We start from the raw sequence: 13,405 nt of genomic DNA on the forward strand, positions 1-13,405 counted from the left end.
TCTGGCCAGAGAAGTCTGCCCAACGGAGAGTTTAGGTGGTTGCAATATCTGAAAACAAAAAAATATTCTTATATGGGAATAAAATTTTGGAAATAAATCGTTCCACACTCTTTTTCGCCACAAACGCAACTTTTATTTCTATGTGAACTGAACTTTTCAGACTAGTGTAGAACTAGTCCAAAGATGAATAGTACCTTTCAGACTAGTGTAGAACTAGAACATAGTTGAAAAGTACACTAGGTACACTCTTACCAAGAAAAAGTTCAAATAATTATTTAACTTTTCTTTCACACCAAATAATTTTATTGAAATGACTGCCCTTTTCAGACTAGTGTAAAACCGGCCCATCTTGTCAAAGTATCAAATTTGCACACTAATCGCAAGAAAGAATAAATATTCCAAATCGTTGTTTAACTTCTTTTCCACCCCTATGAAAATTACTGTTCTTTTCAGACTAGTGTGGAACTAGTCCATATTGTCATAGTATCAAATCGGCACTCTTAACTCAAGAAAAACAAAAAAATTGTTTAATCGTTATTTAACTTTTCCCTGAGGGCAGATGCCTTTATTGAAACTATTGCTCTATTCAGACTAGTGTAGAACTAGTGCATATTGATATAGTATCAAATCTAAAAACTATGATCAAAAAAAAAAATTCAAAGCGTTGCTTAACTTTTCTCTCAGGGGAGATACCTTTATGAAAATTGCTTCTCTTTTTGGACTAGTGTAGAACCGGTCCATATTGTTAAAGAATGAAATTTGCACACTAATCGTAAGAAAAAATAAAATTTCCAAATCGTTGTTTAACTTCTTTTCCACCCCTATGAAAATTACTGTCCTTTTCAGACTAGTCATAGTATCAAATCTGAGAACTTAACTCAAGAAAAGCAAAAAAAAATTTTTCGTTATTTAACTTTTCTCCCAGGCTAGTTGCCTTTATTGAAATTACTGCTCTTTTCAGACTAGTGTAGAACTAGTGCATATTGACATAGTATCAAATCTGAAAATTATGCTCAAGAAACAAATCCAAATCGTTATTTAACTTTTCTCTCAGGCCAGATACCTTTATTGAAATTGCTTCTCTTTTCAGAACAGTTCAGAACTAGTCCATATGGTTATACAGTCGAACTTCCATATAGTGAATTCGCACGGGACCTGAAAATCACTTCACTATATAGAAACTTCATTATAAAGAAACATTAATTTTTTATGTAATTTTATTTAAAATAATCAGTGAGTTTGGTTTGAATTACAGTCTTCCATTTTTCATTTTCAATAAAAGCTTCTAAATCATGGAGAGTGTTGAAAACATTAATCGGCACGTCACTCCTCATTTCCACAAAGGTTCTAATTACGCTAATGGATGAAGCAGCTTGTATCAACGTAGGTAATGCCTCCTCAGTTTCTGCCAATTCTTCAACGGTCAAATCGTGTTCATCGTTATCTGAAATAATATTTACATATTAAATTTGTGTTTGACTATAAAAAGATAAATGCTTACCAGGTTCAGCTGGAACTCCGCGACTTTCAAAAATGCTGTTGAGAATATCTTCTTCGGATGGGTTGTCCCAAGTCTGCACACCATTATCAACATTTACGTAGTCATCAAACGATGCTTCGATATTTGCTACTTTTTTAAATGAAGACTGTAAAGCTCCCAAATCCGATATTGAAAGAAGGTCCTCTTCATCCCAATGCTCAAATGGAGTCTGCATAGCATCTTTTGAAAATTCAGCCTTTTTAAAACAGTTGGCAATTGTTTCTGGTTTAACATAGACATTCCATACATTGCTAAGATTTCGAACTGCTTGCAGCAAGTCTATGGCCATAACAGAATTTCCCTCATCCACTTGAGTCAATATATTCGTTAAAATTCGTTTTCTGTAATGTTGTTTCATGTTGTAGATAATGCCTTGGTCCATTGGTTGCAGTATCGAAGTCATTTTGGGAGGAAAATAAGCGAGATGAATGTTTCTCAACTTGTCTTTTACATCTTTAGGGTGGGCAGTGCAGTTATCAACAAAAAACAACACCTTTCTGTTTTGATCACAAAATTTTTTGTCGAGTTTTACAATCCATTTCGTTAAAATCTCCCTGGTCATCCATGCTTTTTTGTTAAACTCATAATCGACACCTAAAGATTTCATTCCCTTGAAGCACCTCGGATTTTTGGCCTTTCCGATTACCAGCAATTTTAGCTTTTCTGATCCAGTCATATTGCTTCCCACCAGGACAGTTATTCTCTCCTTGCTTTGCTTTCCACCAAAGCATTTTTCATTTTTGAATACCAGTGTTTTAGTTGGCAAGCATTTGAAAAACAAAGCAGTCTCGTCGGCATTAAAAATGTCGTTAATGTTGTAATTTTCAATTAATTTTGGTAAGACGTTCGTTACTCATTCATCACCGTTTTCTATGTTGGCGTCAGCACTTTCCCCACATAATGTCTTTTGAATAACGCCATGCCGACTTTTGAACTTGTCTAACCAACCTGTACTTGCCTCAAATTCGTGGTGTCCTAGTGCTTCCGCAAAATCTTTGGCCTTTTGCTTCAATAATGGTCCAGATAAAGGGAGATTCTTACCACGTGCAACGAGTAACCATTTCAGCATTGCTTCGTCAATATCCTCAAAATGACAAGGTCGAAGTCTTTTGCGTTTGGTATTTACTGCCAAATCCTCCGAATTTTTTAAAATCACTTCCCTATCTTTTAAAATATTTGATAAAGTGCTGGGAAGAACTCCGAATTCATTGGCAATATCTTTTCTTTTTTTCTTTCCTTCATTAACTTTGTTAATCATTAATAACTTTTTTTCAAGCGAAATGCTGCTTCGATGCGTCATTTTAACTTCAATCACTGAATAAAACTATAATAGCTCAGCTCTTTCTGTTTTAATTTTGGGATTCCCCTCATTACAGTTTGTCCACATCTAACTGTAATTTTTTGCAACAGAAAACTTCTGAAAAAATTCACTATATGGAGACAAAAACTTAGGACGCTTGAATTTCCAGCTGTAAAATTTGTTCATTATATAGAAAACTTCACTATATAGAAATTCATTATAAGGACACAAAATACACCGAAAGTAGAACGAAAAAGCAGTGTCTTCGAAACCAGTTCATTATAAGGAGAGCTTCATTATATGGAAGTTCACTGTAGAGAAGTTCGACTGTAGTAATAAATCTGAAAACTATACTCAAGAAAAAACATTTTTCCAAATTTCTTTTCAGACTAGTTTAGAACTAGTCCATATGGGCATAGTAACAAATCTGCACACTATACTCAAGAAAAAATATTTTTCCATATCTTGGCTTAACTTTTATTTCACTATTTATTTCCGGTTTTTAAAGTACAACCCTTTTCAGGCTAGTGTAGAATAAATTCTGCACACTATACTAAAACAAAAAACAAATTTCAATCGTTTAACTTTCATGCGCTATAGCTAATCGTTTCGGTCTAGTGTGAGACTAGTCCAAATACGCGTAGTGTCAATTCTGAACTCTATTCTCAAAAAAAAGCTTTAACAATACAAGTGTCGCACGTAAAAATTTTCTGTGGCGAGGTTTAACTTTTCTTTAAAATCAGATATAATTGATGAAATTACTATCCAGCGGTATCCATTACTTTTTCCCACTGCCTTGCAAACTTACGACTGCCATGTAGCAAGAATGACTGCTGCCTCGAGATTGTCTCTGAACTCACTTATATTTTTTGCACCTTTAAGAACTAAAATACTGCTCAGTTAGACACTGAGCTCAAAATATATGGAAAACTGAGACAGTGGCATGCACTGAATGCAGCGTAAGAGTTGGACTTTATCATTCAAGAGTTTCCAGAAAAAGTGTATAAAGTTTATAAACTGTGATGAAGATCGAGCGCATAAACATCTAGTAGTTAGTTTTGTTTACCTGTGTTATGTCATACGAGTGGATACAAATTATCCATCCCTGGAAGTGTGCATTGCGATAGTAGGTAGGAGTGATGGAAAAGGTTGAGTCTTTCTTGGTGTTGGAAGGATCCTAATGGAAGGGACTTGGCTTTACTTCGTGTGCTCAACGGACGATAATTAGCAATAAATGACTTACTTTTGGACTCAGTCGAAACCGCAAGAGCTGCTACTGTGCCAATCAACGAAAAGAAGCGCAAGCCATTGGCTGACTGGCTGATTGGCCTACAAGTGCTGTGGTCTACTTAGCTTTTATTACAAACTGTCTCTAAGCACTTTATATTTTAGTAGACATTTGATATTTGTGACATTTTTTTGTAACATTTTAATAGAAAAAGAGAGTTGCTTCATTTGAATTTAGTTTTATTTTGTAGTAACTTTGCTATTTTTTCTATTTCCTTATGACAATAAATGCTCGATATTTATTGTAACTAACTGGTTCTAAGTAGGTTCGCAACTCACCGAACAAATATCAAAAGCAATTATAAAAGTCTTTAATGTATATAGAAGTCTTGCTTTTTTAATGAAATATCATAGCCATAGTCACATTGATTAACTCTTTCGTGGTTTTGCCATTAGATATAACGATTTACGTATTCTGTATCCATTTAATCCAGTCATAAACCACTTTTTACTAGGCATACATGTAAGAAATATAATTTGCACATTTCTTATCCACTTCGACTAATTTTAAACCGGTTCTTAAGAGAAACACATGGCAGAAATCTGGTTTAGCACGCGCTAACAATGCTTTAGCGATAGATTTGGCTTAATTTTGAATCATCACAGAACAGGTATTTGCCATGTTTACATGAGTTGTACAAAAATTTATATTTTTAATATTATCTATTGGGTATACGAATAACCTTCCGCCTTTTCTTAGCCAAAGTTACGAATTATTTAAAAAATTATATAACAAATGATATTAATTGAAAAATGTGCCATTGGAGGCTACAATTTTACTTCATCTCTCAGACAGCATACGGATTCCTCTGACGAAAAATTCGAGTTATTTTGACTTGATCCATTCATTGAGCCAATTTGCGATGCTCTCGTAAGAAGTGAACAGCTCTGCAATAAGGGCTAATTGCATTGATCGGAACAGATAGTAATCCGAAGGTACAATGTCTGGGAAATACGGCGGATGGTGCAAGATTTCGCAATTCATTCTCTAAATATTTCTGGACCGATTTAGCAACGTGCGCCATTACGTGGCGTTGTAATGCAGCAAAATCAGTTTGTTATGTCTACCGTCCCATTCGGGTCGCTTTTATTTGAGAGCTCGATTCAAACGCATTAGCTGCAGTCGGTAGCGATCGTCAGTGATGATTTCAGATAGTTTAAGGAGTTCATAATAGACGACACCCTTTTGATCCCACCAGATGCACAACATAACCTTTGAATCATGAATATTGTTTTCGCTGTCGACGGACCTGGTTCACCTGACAGGATCCAATATTTTCGATGCTTAAGCTTATCATACTAGATCAATTTTTCATCGCTAGTGACGATGCGATGCAGAAAACCTTTTTTTTCTGCCGTTCAAGAAGCATTTCACACGTCACCAAACGTCTCACGATGTCCTTCTCCCTTAATTGATGTGGCACCCAGTTACCTGCTTTCTGAACCATACACATCGCGTGCAAACGTTTACCGAGTGTTGATCTGTCAACATCCAACTCTTTAGACATATCATCAAGGGTTCGACATGCGTTTTCATCCAATAGCTGTTGTAGTTGAGTATCTTCGAATTTTTACGATGTCCCTCGCGATCTTTATCACTCACACCGAAATTGCCACTTTGGAAGCGTGGAAACCACTCTATACAATCTATATTTAAGCGAGAGTGATTACCGTAAATATTGATCAATATACGACACTTTTCAGTTGCACTTTTCTTTAAAAGGTATCATAATACTGAAGCTGACTTCCCGTAAATGCTGTGTTCACGGGACGAACGTAGATATGTTTGACATCAGATAAAAACGGGTCTTTACGTTTCAAACGAATGTCAACTACTGCGATCGAGACCTCACATATCTATACACCTTGAAATCACCAGTATATTACTAGAGCGAACACAAAAATAGTATCAGCAGCGACACCTCTTTTACGAGGGCGGAAAATTATTCTCATACCCAATAGAAAAACATTCATTCATATCACTGCCGGTTTGCTATTTACTTGATATTAGGTGGCACCTGCACACATAGACAGAACTCGAGACTTTAAATGTGGCACGCAGATAGTTTTGGGGACTCCACGCTACTCAATTCCCAAACTTTTGACTGTACTGTATCGGTCATTGACGATCGGCACTCACTTAGAAAAACTGGGCTCACCATTTAATCCCCATTGCAGAAGCTGTGGCGACCTTTCTGAGCAGGAGACTATTGAGCACTTTCTCTGCAAGAGTCGAGGTTTGGCTGACGATTAAGGTCACTAGGTGCTCTTTTCTTCGACAGCCTGGATCAGTGCTCGAGCCTAAATCCCATTCACCTTCTATGTTACATCAACAGCTCTGGTTAGCTGTTGATATCTGCTTGTTGGAGGTCTCAAAATGGTACAATATTAAAACGGCGCTTTAGTGTTAGTTGAGGAGTACCAGACTGGTACTTCAACCATTTCACTTACCTATATCAACTGCAACGTACATAAGCCATCGTTTGATCCAGCTTTTGAAACATTTCTGGAACTCTGTTTTCGGAGCCGGCTTCGATTTTTCCAATACTTTCTTTCGGCTGTTAAAACGCCCTCTAGTAGTTTTTTGACTCGATCAAACAGAAAAAAGTCGCAAAGAGCCATATCGATGGCTGTTGGATGTTATTCGCTTTGTTCTTGGATTTGGAAAGATTCATGGATAATGATGGCACTGTACGACGGTCGGTTATCATGGTGCAAAATCCACGAGCTGTTTTCCCACAAATATTTCTTTTTTGGCGAATTGCTTCAAGTAAACGTTTTATAATGCTCAACTAATATAGGATAAGGAATGCTCGACATTTTTGTTTTTTTTTTAGAAGAAAACATCCAATACTGTCAGTTAAAAAAAATTATAAATCAGTGTCATCTTAGAGCCAGTTCAAATTTGCACTTTTTTATATCGAAATTTAATGGACTATAAAAACGCATATGAACTTTTTAAAAAATTTTCGATTCAAAAGTTTGAAATATTGATGAAATGTGGTTGCACTTTTTTTATAAATATTCACAAAATTTGAAACTTGGATTCATGTAATTTTGTATGAGAATGAACTGCATTTCCTTAAATACATAATTTAAATTTGATAAGAAAAAAATCAGTTGCCAGAACTTGCCTACCATATAAGACTCTGTGCCATAGTTATATAATCCCCTATATACGCAGTGTCGTTTGAAAAGTGCGTGCAAAGCCAGAGATATGGAACTATTGGCGCTTATTGAGGTTATTTTTAGTTAGCAGCTTCTCTTGAAAGAATACACACCAAGTTTCAGCCAGATCGGTCCATTTCTTTGTGTTTGGCGTTCTTTTGAATCGAGGAAGTTGAGTCACTTTTTTATTTCCATCACGACAACGCACCAGCTCACGACTCAGCAGTTGTGGTTGCGAAATTCATCAAAACAGGGTTTCAACCAGTCTCACATCCCTCCTATTCTCCAGACTTGGCTTCTTCGAATCTCTCGGATTGCTATTTGTTCCCTAATTTGAGGAAATGGCTGACTGGAAAACGATTTTATTTAAACGAGAAGTTGACTATTTTTCAGAGAAACGAATGACTATTTTTCAGACTTCAATAATTCCCATTCTTCGGAATCGGGATCAACAAACTAGAACAGCATTGGACGAAGTGTATAAGTGTAAAAGGAGTGTGCGCCGAAAAATAAAAAAAAGTTTACTGCAAACAATTAAGTAGTTTTTATTTTTCCGCGTACTTTTCAAATGACCCTCGTATCTACCATCAGTTACTTCTTTACTTATCTGCTTAAAGGGAGAGATATAAGCAGAGTAAAAAAAAAAGAAAAAAAAGTCGCTAATTGGTATGCGCACCTGTATGTTTGTACAACAAAAAATATTTACATACACTTACAAATGACTATTGTACACATATACATACAAACCCTATACACACGTACTTAAAATTGTCTCTTAAAGCGGTTGTTGAACTCTACTTTACAGTTACTCGCTGTGTTATTTACCCTTCAATTATAGATTAACGCTCGAGTCTTATATGTAACCCTGCGGATGATCGATTTTTGTCTGTGAATTTCGCTCGAAGATCACTGGCCTAAGCAGTTCAAATGCTGGTTACATGTTGCCAAACCCAATGCGTGCGTACGGAATGCTAATTTGTGACGTTTTTTTGTTTTTTTGAAAATGTTCAATACGAAAGCCACACGCAAGCGCTTACTTAAGTTTATTTAAATAAAGACAGCTTCGAATTTGACTAAAATGGGATAAGAGAAATGACTGACGACGGGGACTCTTTTGCGCGCCTGGCGAGTAGCTGACAGTCACTTGTTTGTTTAAAAAGTTACGTGCAATGCTAATTTGGCATACATGTCCACTTTTCTATATTTGTATGTATGTATGTATGTATATATGTCTATATGTATGCATGCATGTAGGTGTGTGTGTACGAAATGCGGGCGACATACAGGCTAATTAACTCTAAAAGCTATCCATTTCACTGGCCATATTTACCTGGTAACCGCTTTTATACAACTTAATGCAATTTGGTATTAGAAAGTTTGTCGCGCCAAGGAAGTGTTTAACAATAATAACCAGCAGCATTTTAAAATATATTAATGTAATATTTAAAGACATTTAAAGTAATTACAGTCATATACAGCAGAAATATGTGTCACCTAGCGAGCTTCATAAGGCTTTCCATGGGGGCTTATCGCATACATATGCAGATATATATTTCTTTTGCAAGTAGAAAGCAGTACGTGGCTCAGTATGGAGCTTTAATTAGAGGGAAACCTCTTACCACAATGTATCCATCACCATCCAGTACTACCACCTTCCAGTACTACACTTAAGTGCTTCTTGCTGAAACTTCTTCAGCTGCCGACTCGCAAGTTCTGTGCTGCGGTTACTGCTTCCTTGATCTTCTGTGCGTAGTTGTGATGAGTTCTTTTGAGTTGCAGCTTCATGGTGCGGTATAAGAAAAGGCTCAAGGTGCAATTGCGCGACTAAAAGCTGGGTACGGCAATATTGGAGTGTCTTTTTCCATCAACAAGTCTTGCATATGAAAAAAGACGCTGTCATGTTAGAGTACAGCCAATCTTGGAAAGTTCGAGCCGCTCGCAAAATATACAGATACTACTGTGGGCAAAAAGTAAGGTGAATTTATTTGTCAAACTTCGCGGGATTAAAATTTCGCTATAGTTATTTTTTCATGAGTTGGCAGCACTGTTAATAACATCTGGGCCAACTTTCATGTGAATGTCATTATCAGTAATATATTTACGCTTGTGTTTACCAAACGACCAAGAATGCATTTTTCGATTTTTACAATGTCTGATTTGATTGAGCAGAGAAGTGCCATCAAATTTTGTTTGCGGAATGAAATTTCGGCTGCGGAAACGTTTAGCATGTTGCAGAAGGCATTTGCTGATTCGACCATGTCGCAGAATAATGTTTATAAGTGGTACGAAGACTTCACAGAGGGTCGAGAACGTGTTGATGACTTGGAGCGCTCCGGACGACCATCGACGTCAACAGAAGACCAACACGTCAATAAAGTGAAGGAGTTACTGCTCAAAAATCGTCGGTTGACTGTTAAAGACCTTACTGATACGATCGGAATATCAGAAGGATCTGTGAACACCATTTTGAAAGACCATTTGGGCCTACGAAAAGTCAAATCTCGTTTGGTACCGAAAACTGTCAATTTCTTGGAAAAAAGTCGTCGCGTTGATGTGTGTGAAACAATGCTTTCAGACTATCAGGACAAGCTCAAATGCATCATTACAGGAGATGAGACTTGGATTTATGCTTACGACCCTGAAACAACCGACCAATCAAGCGAATATCGTGCTAAAGGCGAGGCCAGACCGAAAAGAGCACGTCAAAGTCGTTCAAAAATAAAGGTCATGATGACAGTTTTTTTTCGATTTTCGTGGTGTGGTGCGCTATGAAATCCTTCCACCTGGCCAAACTGTTAATAAGGAATATTATTTGAGCATTATGCGTCGTTTACGTGAAGCAATTCGTCTAAAAAGACAAGAATTATGGGCCAACAACTCTTGGTTTTTGCATCACGATAATGCATCGTCTCACACTGCACTCGTTCTTCGTGACCATTTCACCAAAAATTCCACGCATATCGTTCCGCAACCACCGTATTCGCCTGATTTGGCTCCGTGTGACTTCTGGTTATTCCCAAAACTCAAGAGACCACTCCGGGGAACGCGTTTCGAGTCGATTGAGGAGATAAAAGCTGAATCGAAGAAGGTGCTGTTAGCTATACCGGAAATGGACTATTTGGCATGTTTCGGGGATTGGAAAAATCGTTGGCATAAGTGTATTTCATCGAGAGGGGATTATTTTGAAGGGGATGAAATTGATTTACAAGAATAAATAAAGACTTTTCATTTTACAACCAAATTCACCTTACTTTTTGCTGAATTTATTTATGGGTCGCGCGGTCTTACTCAAATATCCCGGAATCATTTTGAGCTACTACCACACTCATCTCTGCCATCCAGTCTCTGCTGTCGCTAGATTTTATTAAAAATTGGTGCACAATACGTGGCTTATAACACTCGGTCTCGGTCCAATCAATTCGCTTGACTAATGTTTGAATTAACCATATTTTAATAGTTTATTTAGTACTAGAACTCCATCTAGTCTTGAGTGAGGTCACAATATACCTGGTCGGAGAAATTGTTTACGGTTCTTTACATACTGATGACCGAAAACTTGACGATAAAGTTGGCTTTGTTGTCCACTGTAAGAAGATTCTTAGCTTAGGGCTACTGTACGAAGCCGAAAGTAAGCGTTTCTGGCTCGTCTTCCTAATCGCTGTAGCATATTTCAGGCCGAAATTCGAGATAGCTGTCAGGTTGAGCAAAAATGTTACAACCTTAAGATAAGTCTATATTTATTCTGATAGTCAACCGATAGTCGGGCATCTTTCAACCTGTTAGCGGAATATTTCCGCATCCATTTGACATGGGTGGCACAGTGACATACCAGGGTACAAATTAGCGAGAGAGGGCAGTGGTACCTCTCTCTTGATATTGAGATTGTAGCTATATCCCTCTCAACCTAAAAACTGCATGATACAAGTATGAGAGTATTGTCACTTCAGCCAACACGAGATGGGTTGATAGTCCGACTCTAACGCTACAAAAAGAATGTGGCGGGGTTTGTACGTCAGACGTTCAAAAGTGCTACTTAATCGGTTAAACAAAACCGTCTCTATGTTAGTTGCTTTGGTCACAGGCTACTATCTCCTAGGTCGCCATGCTCAAAGATTGTATATACCTCATTTCGACTATTGCAGAAGCTGCAAGAATGAGGAGAAGAAAGAGTCTGTCAGAAATATTCTCTGTCTCTAGTGGAATGCCTTAAGTTTAGATACTTCGGCTTATCATTCTTGAATGATACTGATGGCCTTAGGGATTTAGGGTGTCAGTCTGATCAATGAGTTTGCACTTAATAAAAAGGTTTCACGAGGAGTGGCAGGTAAACTGGTGCTGTGGCGGTGCTGTGGCATCCCAATGGATCGGCAATGGTACAAGTGAGTTGGGTTAAAAACCGACTGCCACTTCTACCTACCTATCTACCTACGTTGCTCGTATAGGTGTTATTCATTTTGACACGAAAAAAAAAAAAAAATATCTATATCGTAAACAAACCACAAAATACAAAAAAGTGTTTCAAACGTCAAGGCAAGGTCCCATCCTGGGAGACGTATGCTCCCGAATGACGCAGTATTACCTCTCGCAAAATTGTAACTAAATTCTTGGTACTTAATTGTCGCACCTCGTTCGTGTCTAGTTTTCAAAATATTCCTAGTTTACTTTGTGTACGATTTGTGTCGTCCTCTCATCAAAGAATGAATGTACCGCAGTCGTAAATGTGAGTCTAATCGAGTTTAATCAGAGCAATATTGAGGAAATTTGTTGTGTTTGCTAATACTTTGATAAATATTAGACCACACACGCGATCCTGAGCATATTAGATATGTGTAACAATGAAGTGGTAAACTCAAGAGAGGAGCAGATAAGAAGTAAAGGCGATTTAACTGACAACACAAGCTATCCTGGTGTTTGTTCGGTCCACTCAACTGTGTGCATGAAACCAATAAAGGCAACTCGCCGAAGACCGCAGAAACTGAGAAGAATTCTAAACAAAAATTTCTGTTCAGCAGGTTCAATGAACTCAGAAATCGAATGCGATATCGCTTGTATGTATGCATTAGGAGGCAGATGGAAAAATTGAGACAATTTTATTTAACAATCTTTTCGAATGTGCAGCATTTTAAAGTCATCGGCTATGTTGAAAAGCAAATTACCGTATTTGGCTTGGAACGAATTGTCATTCTGAGCTGTAGTTAGGCGGCACTCAAGGCGTTGTCCTTCTTTGACGTTAATTTCATTAGTGCTAGAGTGCATCGAGAAATTGAATTGGTTAGAAATGCACCAGGCGGCCTATATGTGTGCCAGGACAAAGGGGTGTAACTGGGAATGCAGAAGCGGGTGCATTGGCTAGAAAAGCTGCGGTGTTGTTATTAAAAGGAGCCGAGTCTTTCCTTGCGATAAGACAACATACCATCAAGGAGAAGTTTAGCAGTGAAGAGCTAAGACTACGAGGCGTAAGTTAAGGGTACGCCAAAGGAGGTTCGGACAGCCTTCACCTTAAAGACAAAATTAGAATACTTACGCGCATTCTCACAGGTCACTGCAGACTGCGTTGTCATCTGCACAAGATTGGGATATGGTCCACTGACTCCTGTCGTTTCTTCGACCAGAGGCTCCAGCACACCTTCTTCTCGAATGCGATGCTATAGTGGGAAGAAGGATGAGATATCTAGGCCAGATGCGGGCGGAAGGCACGTCAACTCAGATTTATATTAGGTTGAGGTTCTGAGGGAACTGGGCTTAGAGAGGTATTGTAAGAGTAGAGGGCACAAAAGACCATGAGATCAAAGGGAAAATCGCATTTTCATTTATCCATTCAGTCACTTGGCTCGGAAAACCCACATACAATCGTCAGCAAGCCAATGAACTCTGGACGTGTGACTGTTTGATATTTCATGTAAAGCATCAAACATTCGATGTTTTGCAAAAAACAAAAAACTATCCATCCTCCTTAAATTCTACTAAAGTAATCAATGAACAGAAATTTTCTTTGAAGTTTTATTTAATTTTCCGTAAAAGAAAACGCAGACTCTTTGGACTAGTACAGGTATTGTCTTCAGCAAAGACCATAAAAGACAATAATGCATTTAAACAATTAGGAAGAGTAT

The 13,405-nt window shown here is 37.7% G+C and overlaps 1 protein-coding gene across 3 annotated transcripts in view; it reads left to right on the plus strand.

Annotated features, from left to right (window-relative positions):
* The window catches only part of LOC128863824 (sushi, von Willebrand factor type A, EGF and pentraxin domain-containing protein 1), a 150,665-nt gene that overhangs the window by 104,357 nt on the left and 32,903 nt on the right, over positions 1-13,405 (plus strand). The gene's annotated exons all lie outside the window — the stretch shown is intronic.

The sequence above is a fragment of the Anastrepha ludens genome, chromosome 5 (genome assembly GCF_028408465.1).
Source record: "Anastrepha ludens isolate Willacy chromosome 5, idAnaLude1.1, whole genome shotgun sequence".
In the NCBI taxonomy this organism is placed as follows: domain Eukaryota; kingdom Metazoa; phylum Arthropoda; class Insecta; order Diptera; family Tephritidae; genus Anastrepha; species Anastrepha ludens.